Raw genomic sequence first — 18830 nt, forward strand, 5'->3', positions numbered from 1 at the left:
TTAATTTGCAAGCACACTTTCTTGGGAGATGTTCAATATTCAAAGTCTGATGTGAATTGGTTGGAAACTCCAGTCATACAAAATAGATCTTTGTATTCTAATTAATGAAATTCTAAAACAGGGTTTTGGTGCCATATTTTATCAATTTAAAACTTATGTTATGCAGAGAGTCAATATTTGTTTTATAATTACTGCTTTTGTCAAGTAAATACTTTCTTAGAATATCAGTGAAAAAGGACTATAAGAAATATAAGCATTGTCAAAAAAGTGAACAATTCTAGTTTATATTTATGGTTGCATTTTCATTATATTAATTTAATTTAGGATAATTTTTACCAACATGGCACAAGTATAAGAGTTCTCCTAAGTTATTTCTGTAACACTATCAGTAAAGTTACTGATTGTACAACAATGTTCAAAGGTTCTCAGAAAACAGACTTCAGGAAAAGAGGAGGACATGCACACAGTATCAAATAGATAAAAATCTGTCTGCAGTGCTGGGAGGCATAGACAGATCACCCTGCCCTTGGAGGAAGTCATCTTTTTGTGTAGACACTGCCAGACTTGACTTTTATTGTGCCTCAAAAATCATTCTAAATCACAAAACTGGTTTGCCTGAAAGGTCATCACATGGTATTTGCAGTATTTCCCTAGGGCAGAGTCTAGCAAGGGCTTATCTCACAGGACTATTTGAAGAACCAACAATTCATTGATTGCTCAGTGCTGTGAAGACAAAAGCGTTATGTTAGTGCTCAATGTTTCTCACAGTTTTTTAAATGATTATTTGTGCCACCTCCACCTCTGCACCTTAGCAGAAGAATGTAGAGATGCTGCAGAGCTAGACACTGGATTCAGCTTTCAGGGCATGTGATGCAACTGCCATTTGTGGCTACATTTGAACAGTTTGCCTCTCTCTACTTATTCTTGCTGCAACTTGGCTGTACCAGTATGAGGGGCTCTTGGTTAAAAAAAAAAATGAAAAAAGGAAAAGTGCTCTCATAAACCAAACACAATAGGCATAGAGAGAGAATGCATCTGGCTGTGAAGACTTTTCACAGCAAACCTCTTTCAATGAGCCCTGCTGAAGCTCTTCCTAATTCTCCGAAAAGCCCTACTTGCCCCCATTGAACATCTCTTGAAGAACAAGGCTCAGTAAATGGGACAGTCACATGATGATCCAAGGGAGTAGGATGTGTACAAATCAAATCCCAACAGAAAAACGTGTGCTGCTTCTGGATTCATCTTCCCAATCCAACACACACTTCAAGAGCACAACTTTGTCTTCCATCCACATAAAAAGGTTTTTACCACCTAATGATAAAAGGCAAAGCTATCCCTGCCAACCCTCCACTGCAATCTGTCACGGCTCTGATAAGCAGTGTCCCAGGAGGACGTTTGCCTTGAAGATGTACTACCCAGAATACCAAGAAAGAAGAAAGAACCTAGAAGTGCATTTTTTTTCCAGCATACCCTTGCCATTATAAAAACAGTGTCTCCTAACCTGCTTCTGCTCCCAAAGTTCCTCATTTGACTTATGCTTAATTTTAAATATTCAAATACTCAAACTGAGACATATCAAGTACATTAAATTTAAACCGGCACTTCTACGCTGACTACATGTTCTGCTCCTCACAACCCTTTAGGCAGATGGGGTCTGGATATGGATCCCTGGAAAGACTTACATATTTTCAAGATTTCTGAGTGCAGGGCACTTTTGCATATTCTGCATGATGCAAGGGAGGCTTTATGTGACAGGTCACCTCTGCACCTGCAGCACTGGATACAGAAAGGCATTAAAGAAAAAAAGAAAAAAGACTTGGCTAAGGAGTTTAGCCATTAGTGTTGAAGTAGTAACTGAAGAAGCTGTATGACAGGGTTTTTTAATCATTGTGAAAAGGTTTTGAAGCATTTTGAAACCATTAATAAATGCACTTTCTGGATTTTCATACAGCTTTCATTTTTCACTGAGGATGAATCCCAGGTTGGCAAAGCTTTGTATACTCGGTAGCTGTTTTGCATTTAGCCTGCATTATCAGTGGTTTTGAGTTTCACTGTGATTATCTGGTGTCTGAGAAAATTCCTTAGGGAATCTTGCAACTAGCTTATATGATGATTAAAAAAATTTACAAGATAACTGAAACGGAAAATCTTCAAGATAGAGCAATAATGTCCATCAGAAGTATAAGTAAAGGAGTCATGGCGATAGTGAAGATGAAGTCCAGATGTAGTCCGACCATTATTCTGACCAGTTTCAACCTAAGCATCACAGCAGAGAGACTTGGAAGAGAGAAAATGAGATCATAGGATGGGGTAACTCATTCTGATTTAGGAAGCATCAGAGAGGGAGGGCTGATGGAGGGATTGTGCGCACCCCTACCAGTCCCCCTCATAACTCAAAGCAAACCGGGTGGTGGACCAAGAGGGCTACAGCACTCTTGGCCTTTTAGATATTTCTGTAACTTGGGTTGAGTAGAAAGAAATGCTGCTCTAAGGAGGCATAGCTGTACCATGCCTCCTTCATGGATCATGTTTCTAAAGCAACTAACTGATACCACCTTGAACTTATCCTCAGTCTACGCTCTGAACCACTAGCATTTCTTTCCATTCATCACCTTGCTCTTTCAGAGTCACATTCTCAGTACCTGGGTCCTTGTCCTTTTTCTCCCTTCTTCTGCATTTCTTGTGTCCAGGTAGGATCTCTGCTTCTTCTAGGTTCTTCAAAATCTTAAAGTACTTGTTTGTGCCTCAGTTATTTTAGACTGCATTTTTGAACATCAAAACCTATCAATCACAGAATTTCCAGTTCCTGAATAGATATATCCTAAGGTCTGCAGAAATGCCTTGTCTGTTCAAGTTGCTCTAAGGAAGGTTCAGATTGGATATTAGGAGAAAAATATACACCAAAGGAGTGGTGAAGCATTGGAACAGGCTGCCAAGGGTGGTGGTGGAATTGCTGTCCCTAAAGCTGTTCATGAAAATGGGTAGATTTGGCTCTTCAGGAGATTGTTTAGCAGTTAGAGTGGTGTAGGGATGACAGTCGGACTTGATGATCTGGAAGGTCTTTTCCAACCTCGATGATTCTATAAGCTTCTATGAAGCATATGTACCTATGGGCAGGACATCACTGTGTGAATGTGATTTGGCAGTTCAATCAGGAGCTGTTTTGTACAAAAATTTTTCCATAGCACAGATTTGTGTGCAGCCTTCATGCAGACAACCTGCTTTTTTGTGCTTGAAGTATTCGAAATAACTTCGTTTAACTTCAAAACCACTGGGCTATCAAAGAGGGTGAAGGACATGTTGGCCTAAGCCATAGCAAGTCACAACCTTTCTAGTTGTGGTGAACTGTGTCCAGCTGGGTGGTCAGGGAGGAGGATGGAGACTAAAGCATTGGTCAGACAATGAGGGAGCAATAGGAAATGACATCCATGAAGTGGGCAGCAGAGGGACAAGGAACAACTCCTCTACAGTTTGAGACCTGAAAGTCTGATTCCATCTTTACACAAATTCCAAATCATAAATCCACGCTATTCTAGGCCTTTGTTTATAAGAAAAGCATACCATTTTATGGTGTGGTTATACCATTTTCATTTATAAATTGTTTATGGAAATGATTAGCAATGACTTTGAGATCAATTTCTGCTTCAGCCCCTCTGACAGTCATTGGCAAAAGCCTCTGGCACTCTGAGAGTGTTTTGCAAATCAGCATTAAAGCTTTTATACCTCCTGTCACTAGTTATTGCAGTTCTGTGGCATTTAATTTTTGCAAATGGAAAATAAGGGCCTGGATTCTGTTTACCTGTCCAGTGCTGTAATACCACAAATTCAAAATGGCTTCAGCCTTGAGCATGGCCACACGCAGCACATTGGAGGCTTCTGCTTTACTGTTTTTTCATGAGAAAAAAATAACCCATAATATTAAGTAAGGAATCAAGAGCACTGAGAAGTTTGTTTTGAAAAGGGCAAGGACTGCAGATAATAATGAAGCCAGAGGACTTAACCTAAACTAGGGAAGGTGAGGAAATGGTAACAGGGAGAAGGGAAACAGAAAGGGAAAAGGACAGAAGAGTTTGGGGAATGCAGCTACAGCTATGCTAACCAGCACAGAACAAGTGTTTCATCTATCTTACAGAATAGATGAAGGAAACAGACACAGCAGGGAGCAGGGAGATGAAAGAGGAGACTTGGCAGGAAGGTATCTGTACACAGAGGTATGGAACTGGCTGAGAAAAGCTGAGCCTGGACTCCTCTGGGCTGAGTTGTTGCTCTCTGCTCTCCCTTGCACACTGCACTGTGGCAGGTTTGAATGTATGAAGGGTTAAGCGAGAAGCTGCATTATTTTAGAGGCCCTGCAGATGAAAGGGCTCCTGTGCTCCATAGTGATCTTTCCTGGAGAAGCAAGCTAAGCTTCAAATCAAAAGCTGAAAGAAGCTGAAATTTTACATTTTGAAAATAGCAGAACAAAACGTTTCAATTATTCTCCAGAAAATAATCTCCTCCTTCTGTTATCAGTAATTATATTAAATCATAATTTTAATTATCCTAAAAAACTATTTTTTTTGGTGACCAAACTATTTGCTTAATGTCATCCAGCTTCATCTCCCCTGTTACTGTAGTGCTCATGAAATGAGATGTCAGTATAAACCAGCCAATAGCGAACAGAGAAGATTCATTACATGGGGCTCAGAGATTTATTCCTTGGGTTTATTGGAGTTAAAAGCCTTTAACCTTAAATGATTGCTGTGCATAGAAGAGGAGGCTAGGAAAACACTCCCTATTACTTTCTGCACTGGATTTCTATGAAGACCCTGAGAAAAGCACACACACTTCCACCACAGTGAGGGTTAAAACTCCCCTTGAATACAGAGGTTTATGGATGAGCCCAGAAAAAGAAAAGGAAGATAAGCTAACAGTGAACAGAGCGCCCTACTAGGAGACCCCAAGAGGGATTTTCCAAATCTGGAAGGAAGAGAAAAAAACCAGCTGTGTACACATGAAGTGTACAGTGGCTATGGCATGTCTGAACACCTTTGTTGGAAAGCTGGTTTCCACCATGGGATTAAACCTGGTATAAGATTCAGTAGCCCCCCAAAATGTTTCCTCTAATACTGTTCACGGCAGTTGTTGCCTATCTGTGGAACAGACCAGCATGTGTGCCGGATTTAACAGCCAGCCCTCAAAGGCAGGTAACCAGGCTGATGAGAACACAAACAACATTGTGTACCAAAATATGAAGATAAAGAACAGTGCTAGGTATCAAAGTAGTCACACCTGGTATATGTAGCTGGTTTAGGGTAAGTGAAAATTAATTTTATGCAGCAGTGATTCATTAGCAGAACACATGTACGCAGTATTTCCTAACCACTTGTTATTAATACTTATTTATAGCAATGTATCAATATAGGTTTGAAGTTTATATTCTTCTAGCTAAAACTCTGAGGGAATGTTATGCTTGTGAAGACCTTAACAGAGCTGACAGTTCAAAACAACTTTTTAGACATTCTTTTTATGGTATAAGTTTTTGTATAAACAAATAAAGATAGTTTAGTAAGATACAGCAAATAAATAATAGATGCTCAGCATAGATGATGCCTGCTTTTCCTATCTCAAAAATGATGGTCAAATTCAGAGAAGTAAACCCTAAGGAGACTGGGTCATAATTAATTTTGCCATCAAGGGAGAATATTAAATGATGAAATCACACTTTTACCTCCATAAAAAATGCAGAAAGGATATTTACTTTGCATGTATAAGTAACACATTTTATTGTTCTCTTTTAACATTTCTTTTCCTCAGACCACCTCCAAGAAGGTTTCCATAGAAACCTAAGAAGAAAAGCAAAGAGGAACATAATTTTTCTCAGTTTACATTGATTTCAAATACCACTGCACTTCTACCAGCAATGTGTCTTCTGCACACATTTTTATCAGCTGAAAATCTAAGTGATACAGTTGATTAAAATAGAAATTTAGATTTAGCACAGTTATCAAAAACACTGTTTGCAGTTCAGTCTATCACCTACCCAAGTTATGGCATTGTAGAACATCAAAGATGAGCAATTTTTTAAGCACTGTAATGAGCTCTATCAAAATGAAAACTGCTTTGGAGCAGCTACGGTCCTCAATTCTCCCTATTCTTCCCTCGTGCTGATTTAAGGTACTGTAGGCAATATATTAAATTTTTAAATAGGCTTCAGATATGAATCTTTTCAATTTCTAAAACTGCCTTGTATTGGTGATTAACATGATTTCTCCTGAGAGCCTGACCTCTGCTCCTTCCAGGGATGTGACTTGGCCGCTTCCTGAGGATGATGCAGTTTCTGATAGCACTGGGCCAGATGCTTTTTGCAACTTTGATGTCTTGGTTTTTTCCTTGGGCTTTTATTTATTTATTTTTTTTTTTTCTTTTTCCCCTCTCACATTTAAAAATCTCTTCTCCAAAGCCAGAAGATAAGGAAAAGTAAAGAAATCATAAACAATTCCTAAGTGCTTCAAGGATGTGGCCTGTTTCCTGCATGCAGTTACTTACTACTGTTGTTCACTTCTTATCATTTATACATGCCTGAAACCATTTTAGGAGAACCAGTCCAACAACAACTGAATATTGTGTTCTGAGAAGAAGCCTCATGCTGAGATGCCTGGAAGATTATATGGCTGAGTTTACAGGAACACACAGGTAGCTTCAGTCAGAGACCCCCATTCTCTTTTCTCATGGAAGCTGCAAATTAGCAAACCCTTTTAGGCTGCCAATTTCAGTACAATTTCTTCCTGCTTACAGAGAGCTGAAACTTGATGACCTCTCACACTGTTTATCCTAAATGCCAGGTGCTGGAAGTCAAAACTGTCTCAGTGGCATGAATCTACCTTTTACTTTTATGTAGTTCTAGCTATTCATAAAACCAGAATATAAATAAACCTGTTGCAATACTAGGCTAAAAGAGCAAATTACTTCAGTTTTGTTGTCTAGGATCCATTATTTCTGCTGCCTTATCAGTTGTGGACGAGAGCGCACTATTTATGTAAGTACAGCTACACACACTTTCACAGACAGATTGGGTGAGGATTAAATTAGATGTTTCCTTTTTTATTTCAGGGTGGTCAGTAAAGACAACCTGTGAATTAATGCTTTTGCTCTTTATTTTTTTTTTTAAATCATAGTTGGTTTAGGGATGGCAGATTTTTTTTCTATTCTGCTTTTATCAAAAGCTTTTCTTCTTTTCAGGACATCCGGAGAATGACAGAACCTTCCCTAAAGAGCAAACACAGTGGAGCAAACAGCAGCATAATAAGCCATGGCACTAATTTTTGGGAACTTTCAAGCTTGATTTCCAAATTATACTCCCATTCTAAGATCATCTACTGCATCGCTTTCATAGTGGAGTGATTTCAGATTTCCTGTGTATGTTTATTTTTAGGTCAGGTCTGCTAATAAGCTCAGAATAAGTGAAAAAATTCCCCTTGATGAAATGATGTAACAAGTATGAGCTCTGATTTTGGGTCCGACAATGGTTAACAATGTTGGCACTTGAATGACGGCCAGAACGGGCTGAATTTCTGTTCCTGCCATTTTAAAAAAGGAAACACATTGGCCTATCTTTCCTCATTCTCCGATAGTGAAATGTAAAAATAGAACTATGCACTCCAGAGGGCTCCAAGGGCTCCTTTCATTAATGTGAAAAATCCATCATTTATAGCTCTGCAGCATGAATAGGTTTGGAAGACATTTAATCACTAGTGAAAATGCCACAACCCCAACCCCGACTCCTGCAGGAGTATATATAGCTCAGAGCTATTCATCTGGGCTTGTTGGGAACCGCTCGAGTGTTCCATATACTCTCTATAGTCAATGAGAGCAAAGGAACATGTAGTGAGAACTGCTAGTCCAAAATCCAACTTACCCAGAAAATACATAAATAATCATTTTGAGGGGTAGGTAATGATATTGGTTGCTTTCTAAAAGTAATATATTTTGTGTAAGTACTTTCCAATGAGGATCAAAACACATTTTTGATCTCTGTCACACTTCTTGGCACGATATGTGGCAAATGGGAAAGCAGCTAGAAGAAAATCTATCTTGTTATGAAGGACAGGAAGGCTTTTATCCCAAAGACTAATCTGTATTAAACTTCAGACCCTTCCATGACCAGATTTGAACTATATGTAGTTTTCTGCTCTACAGCTACATGCTAATGAAGACAGAAAAGGTCTTCATGTGAAATCTGTCTGATTTGAAATGTTCCATGTTACCAGAGGAAGTGCAATTAAATTAATCTACCTTTTTTTTCAGGATACATACATATAGTTATAATGGTTTAGATTACTAAAATGTAGAGTCTGCTGTCTTGTTACAGTGCAATTTAAAGGTGGACCTAGATGCTAGTGAGACCTGCGTGACACTCCTGACTTTCAGCTGTGTTTTTCAGTTCAAAGTCACCACACTCCAAACCTGCTTCAAACCACACTTCAAACCACTTTTTTATTAAAAGTTGTTTTAAAAGTTCTGTATCACTGAAGTTCTAGGTGATTTAGAAAATGATACTTATGATACAGAAAGTGTGCTGCTTAAAGTGAAAGAAAGCACAGTAGTTAGTGCAAATATTTAATAGGAAACATCTATTGCATAACTCAACAAGTTTTCAACTAATTGCACAAAATGAAAGGATGCAGCATAGAGAATGCGGAGAAAAAAAAACCCTAACGTGTGGCAGGACTGAGAAGGATATTGTAGATCATTAAATCCAAATCTCACATAACCACTTGCTGCTTTAAAGACAGACTCATTTTCCAGGTTTTTCATTTCCACAACACCAAGCTAGGATCATTGTGGTGTCTCATTCAGACCTTTTTCAGATTTGACAATTTATAAATCCACCTTTAGACCCTGTAGCACTGAATCAGAAACACTGTTAGCACATGAGAAACTGCAGATATTGTACAACCTCTTGTTGCCTTCTAAATTAGTTGAAAAAAATGTGTCTAGCTACTTTGCGCTGGCAGGCTTTATGTTGGATCTGGTATTACCTTTCTGTGGCCCCACAACTTCATATGGGTCAGATACCACCCGTCTGTCAGCACCAGCACAAAAACAGACAGCCCACGTTAGCTCAGCACTGTGCCCTAGTATTGGCTTAGTAGAAAAGTGCCTGCCTGTGATTTCTACCCAGTTTGCCCACTGGGCAAACTTCTAAGTTTGTAACTTATAAGCAACAGCTAATATTAACAATTGTCCCCTTGATTTCAGATGCAGCAAATGGGCACAGGTACTGCCTGATACACTTTCTGTCCGTCTTCGCTTGCCGTGTTTATGCAATGCAAAGAACTGGAGAATGGAAGATGCCATTTTGGGGCAGCTCTGTGCTTGTGAGGTGGAACAACACAACCCCTCAGTTGCGTCTTTATATACATCTACTTAAAGACACACAAATACATCATCTGCAATATGGATAATTCAGACCATTTGCAGCTGAGTTTTCACTGACTTCATCCAGGAAGGAAGACAACGTGTTCCACAGGGTGTATCAGAAATCTGAAAAAGCACAATGAAGACAGAACCTCACTGAACCTGACAGTCATTCACTCCTTTGCTGGCCTGTTGCCCTCTCCCACATATGTCAAGGACAATCAGAAGATGATGCAAAATAACCAAAAGGTGTCAATTTAAAGCAAATTACGTAGATCAGCTCTACTAAGTGGATGGACTTTCATTCAGAAACAAAGGTGGCATAACTTGTTTTCATTAATTCATTTCAAAGTGAATTAAACTAAAGCAAATTGAGGCCATTGAGATTCTGACTGCACGTACATAAAACAATTTAATTTGGTTTCAGTAATACATCTCAAATCCAAATTAATTTGGGTTAATTTTATTGAACATCCCTGAGTAGACATGAGGAGATAAAATCCAGCTTTAAACATCTGTCCTGAGAGTTTTGCATTTCTGCATTCTATTCTTTTTCATCTCCTTTCTTTTAGTTATCTGCCATCGCTATTTGAATTTCAAGACAAGTGTCCCGCAGGGTACTGTGAGGTTTTTTTTCTTTCAGAAAGAACCATCTGGAGAAACCCAGCAATATTGCCAACACTAGCATTAAAATTGTGAGTCAGGCCTTAAAAAAATCATGAGATTTATTTAAAAGTGTGAATCTTTCCCCCACAAATAATGTATTTACATTTTTTAGTGTGTCTCTGATATTTTAGATGTATATCAGCCACATTTTCAAACTGCAATACAGGAAAGCTGGCTTGCCTACATAACCTCTGGACTGCAAAAGCCATGGCTTTAATAAAGCCATCAAGTGTCAGGAGAGACAAGAGTCCTGAGAATTTAAAAATCAGGAGTCATGTCCATACTATAGCTATTTAGTGACAGATGCTTTGTAGTATCAAATATTCTGCAGCCAGGTCAAGGAGGCTAGAGATTCCCTAAAGGGGCTTGTGAAAATTAACTTCTGCTGCTTAAAGCTGTGGGATTTTAACCAAAATGAAATTTTGAAACAAGTTAATGCAAAGAGAAAATATTTTGAGCTAGTAATCTGCTTCATTCAACAGATGTTAGTTCACTCTATGCAGTCACAGATTACGTAAAGCATGAGTGGCATGGCAGAAATGTCTATTCACAGCAGCTAAGATCAGAATTAGAGTTACATGACATTTGGAGGGTCTGGATAAAGAAGATCAGGAACCAAATTGTGACACTTGGTCCAAAGTGCTTGGAAGTGAAGCAAGTCCTACAGGTTTACTCATACAAATAATGAGGATTGATTTAAACCTTCCCAAGAACCTTCCCACAGGATCTCTCCCAGCTCTCCAGCACAGGACCTGAGCTTTTCCTCAGGCAATGCAGGGGTGGAAGGATAGAGTGAAGAGCTCTTTTCTGCTACGTCTACACTTTCTGCAAGTATGACAGCATCGAACCTCAAGCCCACTCATCAGTACAGATGGGCTGGAGAGTCAAAAGGATTTTTTTTTCTCTAGCCCCACTCAAAAGAATTATTTTTTCCTAACTTGTTCTTGCTGAATGTATTAGCAGTCGTTCAGTGTTCGGCACTGCATGGGAGCTTTATACTACATACAATACAAGTTATATAAGAATAATTACTGGCCTGCATGCTGGGATGCTTGATGAAGGACATGTCTACTATTTTTTTTTTCAGTCACAAATATGCCATAAACAAAGAGCATTAATTATAAAGCAGCTCCCTGGAGAAATAGAAATTATTTGAGGAGTAAGAATGATTACTCTGTCCAGGCCATGTCCCACAGAGAGGCAATTTGGTTCCTTTTACATCACATCTTTTTTCCTACACCATCACTCCTGTATTTTACTGACTTTTCATAACAACTCTCAGTACATAAGGCTCAGTGAACTCCATATCTGTTCTTCACAGGAAGATGCAAAATGCAGGAAAGATGTTTTTGTGCTGTATTTAAAGATATTATCACAGCTGAGGGTTATAAAGGTGCATTTTTTACTGTGGGCCAGCTCAGAATTTTAAGCCAGACATATAATCCTCCTTCTGCATTGAATGACTGAGTATACTATAGACACAGTAGCATCTTTTGTGTTTCCATCAGACTGTTGTTGCAGAAAGGTTTTGGTTTCAATACAAACATTTTTAATAAGTCATGCGAGGTCAAAAGAAGGGAAAGTGTGTCGAATACACTTTAACTGAGAAGATTCCCTTATCTACAAGATTACTTCATGACTGTTACAGGTTGCAGTGATAGGGCAACTATTCACCCTCCAGGCCAGCAATCCTACATTCACCATAGTTGTATAGTCCAAAATGGCCTACCTCTAGGTAGGCAGTGGGGTTTATTACAAAAATTCTGAAGTTTCTTCAAATTCATGATTCCTATGACATCCAGGACAAAAACACAGTGTAAACTTCATACTTAATCAGTCCTTACTCAGGGCATTTAAAAGACAGGCTAGGTATTGTAAGCACAACTTCTGGTCTCTAGTAGATAGTGAGTCAATGCTTCTCTTTCAGCAATTCCTAGGACACATCCCTTGGGTACAAGAATTCAATTGAGAACCTCTATCCTTATGATAATATAGCCATCTGGGAAAGCATTACAAAAACCCAACCAAACAAAAAAGCCAGCAGTTATAACGGCCATTTACACACAGGACTATGTCATCCTAAGATCTCAAAAGACACAGTAACTGTGTCCTGACCAAAGCACCACATGCTACCCTCTAGTTTTGAATGTATAGTCAAGATCTTTCCTGTCCTGAAGTGCTGTATGGTATCACACTGCGCACTACAGCAACTGCTGTGTTCTGCTGCGGCAGAGAATGAAGTCATCCCAGATGGTATGCAAGGATATACTTGTTTATAAAGTGACTCATATTTGGAACAACATAAATATGATTTTTTTTTTTTTTACAGGCCATATATTGATGTGTTACATCAAACAATTATGGAGCAAGTTCTGCATTCTCTCTTATGTGGGTTGTAGGAGTAGCACTAGTTTGATGGCTCCACCACTGACAAATACCGTACCTCTACAGCCTGTTCCCTGGGAAGGAGAAACCCAAGCAGCCAGCTGCTCCTTGCTCTGTGCTACTTACTGAAAGCAAGAGCTGAGAACTCCATCCCATAAGCATTGTGCCAAAGCACAGAACAAACAATTTGATTCCAGCTTTGGTTTACTCCCTACTTAGAACTCAGCCCCAAATTGGTGTAGTCTTTTAGGATCCTTGAAGTGGAAAAGTAAATTATATGCAGTGCAATTAAACTGAATCTAGCCTAGTATTTAAGATCAAATATTCAGGAATAGGTATTAACATGTGTGAGGGAACTGAAGGTGAATTATTCTCCAGAGCTAATTGAAGAGCTTCCTCTAAAGGAAAGGAAACCTGTTTTGATACTTTATTTTGCTAACGAGATGCAACATAAAATGACTTCCTAGTTATTATGCTGAAATATGTCATGCATATTCAAAAACTATCTCTGAGGCACTGAAACAATTTAGACAAGATGAGTTACTGAATACATGAAAGGAATTGACTTCATGATCCAGCTAATGATTAGTTAGGCGCAACTGTTAAAAATAATGACTGAACAAAAAAAAATAAAATGTACATTTACATTAACTGTAACTACTAAAAGTCACTGGGAGCTTGCAGGCTGAATGGGAATTTAATTTTATTTCAACTGTTTGCTTTTCATTTGTCTTACTAAAACCCAAGATTCAATTTATGTTCTTTGTATATGTGGAAACTCAGCATCATGTTTATTGGAGCTGTCTTATGACTAAAGATTTATCAACTACTCTTTAAGTTAGCAGAAAAGTGCTTTAAGTCTCCAAGGGTGCACATTCACCTGATAAATTTAAGGCAAACATCAGAAGAAACCCAATCCAAATGGCGTCTGCCTAACACAACCACAGAGAGTACCTTCCTGCCATTACTTAAGATTTTAACCAGTTCAAATTAGAGCTGCCCAGTACTACATTAGGTACACAGTAGAACAAGCTTCCAAACTCAAATTGATAAATTCCAAACAGAGTTATAATTAATTGTAAAACAGTGATGCCTGTTAACAATATCTTCCTGACTCGGTGTTTTTCAGCATCCTCCATGAACAAAAGATAAGTTAATACACCCAGGAAAATCTCCAGAATCAGCACCCAGATATGAATGTTTGATCAATATCTCTGAATTAGGCTGAATTTGGTTGAGTCAAAAGAATCTACAATATATAAAATACACAATGGAAGCAATAAGCAGTTCTTGAAAGGTTGGAATCATTTTTCTGTAGGAGCAATGCACTGCTGGACACAAATAAGCCGTAAGAGCCCACACCTAACCTAGGGGCAAGGTGTATTTACTCTCTCTTTTTTACTCTAAATGCTTACAGGTGGCATGGTAGGTATCAGTACTTGAGAATGACATTGTTTCCCCTCACTGGCTCCAGGGAACTATTTTGACAAAAGACATAACTCTTTGTTCACAGTTTAACACAGCACCCACACATTTCAGAATGTGCAGCTGAGCAGAGAGGTTGAGAGATGTACCTTGTCTCTGCTGCTGCACCCTAAGCCAGGTGACAGAGGAAGGCATCCATCCCCAAGCACAGGCGATTCCAATAAATCCCACCCACCCTGGAACCAGCTGACGCAGGGTCTGTACACAGTGTACCCCTGAAGTGGTACTGATGTACATGATGTACTCTGAGATGCTCAGACTGTCCAACACAGGCGTTTTTGCTTCTGCTGCCGACAGGTTTTGACCTTCAGAGCTAGACTGTGAAGATGGTGGTCAGGGAATCAGATTAATTTTCAAGCTCTATATTAAATCTGTCTCACCAAGGATATCTAATCCCTTCCTGTTCACAGAATTAATATCTGTTTTATCATCTTCTAATATGATATTTAGGTAGTCAGGCATCTCTATATTTTTCATATGATCTCAAGGCTGTGACTAACTCAAGGCCCTGTCACCCAACGGCCCCCTGGCACTCCATCCCTTGGAGTCACTGGGGCTTTACATGGGCACAACTTTACTCCTACACAGAATCAGCTGCAGTACAAGGGCCTTAAATTCTGCACATCACAGGCAAAAAAGGCTCCAACAAACAGGCAAGTACAGATCAGTGACAAAACCCTGGATAAGAGAATTTTTGAAAAATTTTTGGCATACTCAGTGCACTTCATGTGTACTTACTGTGAGGCAGCAGCAGGGAGAGGGCAGCAGTGCTTGATCGGGACAGGGAGAAATAGACAGGTTAGAGTGAAAGACACTAAGCAGAATTTAGAAAGAACATTTAGAAGTGCCTATCCCTCAGGTAAAGAAAGGCAAAATGCCTTCACTCCAGCTTCCCTAATCAAGTTAGACAGATTTGCTGGGTATATAATACTTCTTGCTTGGGAAAACTGATAATTGCCCAGTTTTCAATGACCGTAACCTGCTACTGTGCTGACTAGGGCAGTTTAAACATAAAAGTCCCCCCACAGTAGCCTCAAGCTGCCAGAAAAGTAGAGAAATTCATTTAGACGCTAATTTGCTTTTGTAAGAGAAGCTTTAAAAATATCTCTATATGTTAAAACTAAGTTACTAAGCCAACACTCCATCTCTAAACTGACTCTTCACCTTGCTTGGGTGTCCTGTGAATTGCAATAGCTGGAGTTGATGCAGCTAAAAGGAGAAAAAGTATCAGAAACAGCTATTTGAGAATGTGCAGGATGTATGGAAGAAACCACAACTTCTCTGAGCAACCTAGCTGCACTGAATGATTTAAGTTTTCATAAATACAATACCAGCTTGTGCTGCTCATTACTCTGAGGAATGCAAACAACAAAATTAAAATATATGACAATCCTGCTCACTTGTGAAAGATGGTGCACTGAAAGGTACACAAAGACAAGCCTGAAATGTAAAGTCTGTGACATCAACTCTTGTGCCATGATGGTCCAAGCCAGAACAAGTCTGATGGCAATACAGCTACTTTAGCAAACTTGGTCTTAATAACTTGGACACGTTTCTGCTTCTGTGCTTGGAGTTGGAAATGTGTCACTCAACTGCAGTGTTCAGCTTTATCACCTGAAATCCACACTCAATTCACACTGAGGAAAGTTAATAATCTTTGTTATATGTTAGACTATTACCACCCTTAATGTGTAGCATATTTAAGGTATCTCAGAGGCGAAATGAATTTACTCAGTTTAAAACAAAAAATCTACCCCCTACATTGTAAACTCAAATGATGTGTCAATAATCCAGGTGGATTACTTCATGCTCAACACTAGGGAATCAGAATAGAGCCCAACTAATTCACCTGCAGCTGCATCCTCATTACCATCATACCACACACACACACACAAATGGGAATGCATTATTTGCTCAGTAAAGTAAATATATCTGATTAGTAGCTGCAAATACCTAAGATAATACCACTAGCTCCCTACAGTCAGCTTGCTTTCTTTTTCTTTTCTTTTATTTCACTACTGCCCTTTACATAAAAAATATATTTTGCTGACAGAAAGTTCCATTTTTTTCATAAAAAAGAGCCTTTGTAACCACAAAGAACAAGCAACCACTCAAGAAAATATATAAGAATTTTAAAATATTAAACCCATATTTCTTATGTCTGTATCATTTGAAAACTAGCTGGTTGTGCATCATGAAGATTAAATGTTTTAATTGAAAATTTCTTGAGGTTTATAAACAGCTTGTTCATTCAATCCACATATTTCTTATTACCAGCATTTATTAATACAGGATACAATAGAATAGAACAAGTTTGGAAATGATGGCCTTGCTAAACCTGAATTGGGCAGAACACTGATATTCTCACAGCTCACAGAGAATGTGCAATAAAAATGGAACACTAAGGGGAATTCACTTTGACAGAGGAAAAAAAGTTTCTTTATTAAAATATAGTGCTATTGGGATCTGCTTTTTTCTTGAGAGGTGCTCATAACTCAGACTAGTTCATATTATACCATTAGTGCTGTTTGCTCTTGGTAAAAAAAGTTGGAAATATTTTTCAAGAACAACTGCTGCCAGGCAATCTCTGTCTTTTGAACACAGCTGCCTGTGCAGACTCTAAGCTGAAACTAGTCCATAAAGTTACTCCGATTAGTGTACCAGCCTTGTTACTAACAGGTAATTGTTATAAACAAATATTAACAGGTTAGTGTAATACAGCTTGAGGAAATAAAGAACCAAAGTACGTTCTCATTATCTCCTCCAGTTATCCCCTGCTTCTAGTGGAAAACAGTTTTGGCTCTTTCCCTTGCAGCCTGCTTTCCTTTTTTTTTTTTTTTTAAATCTTTCTTTTTTCTCCCTGTGGTTCAGTCAAACAAATACAGAAACATGGGCAAATAAATCCACATAGAAGGATGAAAAATAACATCAAGGCTCAGTATTTTTCACATGCTTGCTTGCCCACCTCTTGCCCTCCTGCATAGCAGGAGAATAGCAATCTGATATTGGCCCCTTTCCCATTTATGAAGATAAAGCAGCCCACATACAGGGAAATAATGGGGCTCCCTACTGTTCCTTAGTCACTTACATGGAAGAGAAGTGTAAAGGCTCATGGCTGAGTACAGCTTTTACATGACAAAGCACTTTCTCTGTTCATTTGAGCCATTCCTTTCTACTCTGATCATAACCCTACTTGTTTCTCAGCTACTTCAATGAATAAAATCCATGTCGGTGAGCACCAAGCTCCAGAATACTACCCAGGGAGTACCTTTGCTGGTGACAATCCAACTTCAGCTTCACTACCACGGAGCTTCAAAGATCAGCAGAGATGGACCTGAAGCCAAACTTCAGGCAGAAGCCTTACAGTTTTCTATTTAGGAATGTGGTCCCAAGTCCCCACATACTTTTCAGACAGATAAAAACAAACAAATAAAAAGCCTGGAGGCTTTTCCTCCACAGCCTTCACCAAGCCAGGAGAAAAGAGGTGAACCACTTCACTCTCAGCATTCTGGAAAAAAGGCTTACTAGCACTGACATCAAGGTTTCACCCCTGACAGACCTGAAGATGGTAAGAACTAGAAGAATACAGAGAGTTTTAACTTTAAATGATGAAAACAAAGACATCAATATTTAGCCCACAGTTCTGTGGTTTCAGGTTAAAGCCTGTTGGAGAACTGGATTTAGGACTGTAACTTTCATGCAGTATTTCTATAAACAGGCTTGTACTTCTCAACCTAACTAGTCAGTCAGGAAGTGGTACTTTCCTATTTCAGAAAATCTACGTCATTTATTATGCAATTAACAAGGATCGTGGTCACAAGTACTTAGGAATACCCGATATCCCAAAAGCTCATTTAGTTGGTGTGAATTCAATTCAGAAAGAAGTCAAGGAAGAGAAAATTGGCCATAAATAACAGGTATCACAATAGTTATCTCCCCAGACTTGAGAAGACATTTACATTAAAAAAAACTTCAGGAAAATACATTGTGTGAAAATCATCCTGGGGACTACTTTAAAGCAATTCATCAGGATGACATAAATATAGGACACAATGTTATTTTACATATTCCAGATATTGTGTACACTTTCATGGGGATTGAACCTTCTAAACTTGAAAGGCTTACCTGACTGATCTATACAAAATAAAAAGTGGCACATGTTGTAAGTCAAAGATTTTTCAAAATTACCAATGCAATCTTGATTATTCTTCATCAAAAAGCTTTTTAAGATGGTAAGAATGGAACTGGCTACCAAAGTCAAGACAATTTAATGATTCTTCAGAATAATGTAAAAAAAAAAAAAAGTCTATCAGAATATACTTGAACTACATGGAGAGCATTTGACTAAACTCCATTCCATCCTCAGAACTGTGACAATTTCTATTTCTCACAACTGGGATTTTAACAGGGAAGGTTGGAAGCCCTCACTGGACTGAGACGGAGGAGGCCTCCAGGCTCAGCTGTCTCACTTGTTACCGAAACATAATCAGTTATTTCCCACTCCCACTTTCAATTTTTTCTCACACAGTTTTCTCTATATTTTGTGTATCTTGAGGCTGATTTTTTTTCTCACAGAGTTTTCTCTACATATTGGTGTATCTTGAGGCTCCAGTCTCAGCTTTGGCTTTTAAATTTATTCTAAGAAACATATTTAACAAAAATAATGCAAATGCAATGAAGCAAAGGAATGATGTAACCAAAAGTATACATAAACTAAGCAAAACAGCTATTAGAAACAGACTAATAAACCCAGACAAATACGCAATGGTCATAACGGAGCAGGTATTTTATACATTGTTTGTTGCATTTCAAAAACAGAACCAGGTTTTACGGCAACTCATGAAAATTTATATATGTCAAACTCTTCCTTCCTACTGTTCACCCCAGTATTTTCT

The sequence above is a fragment of the Gallinula chloropus genome (genome assembly GCF_964237585.1).
Source record: "Gallinula chloropus genome assembly, chromosome: 8".
Taxonomy (NCBI): Eukaryota; Metazoa; Chordata; class Aves; order Gruiformes; family Rallidae; genus Gallinula; species Gallinula chloropus.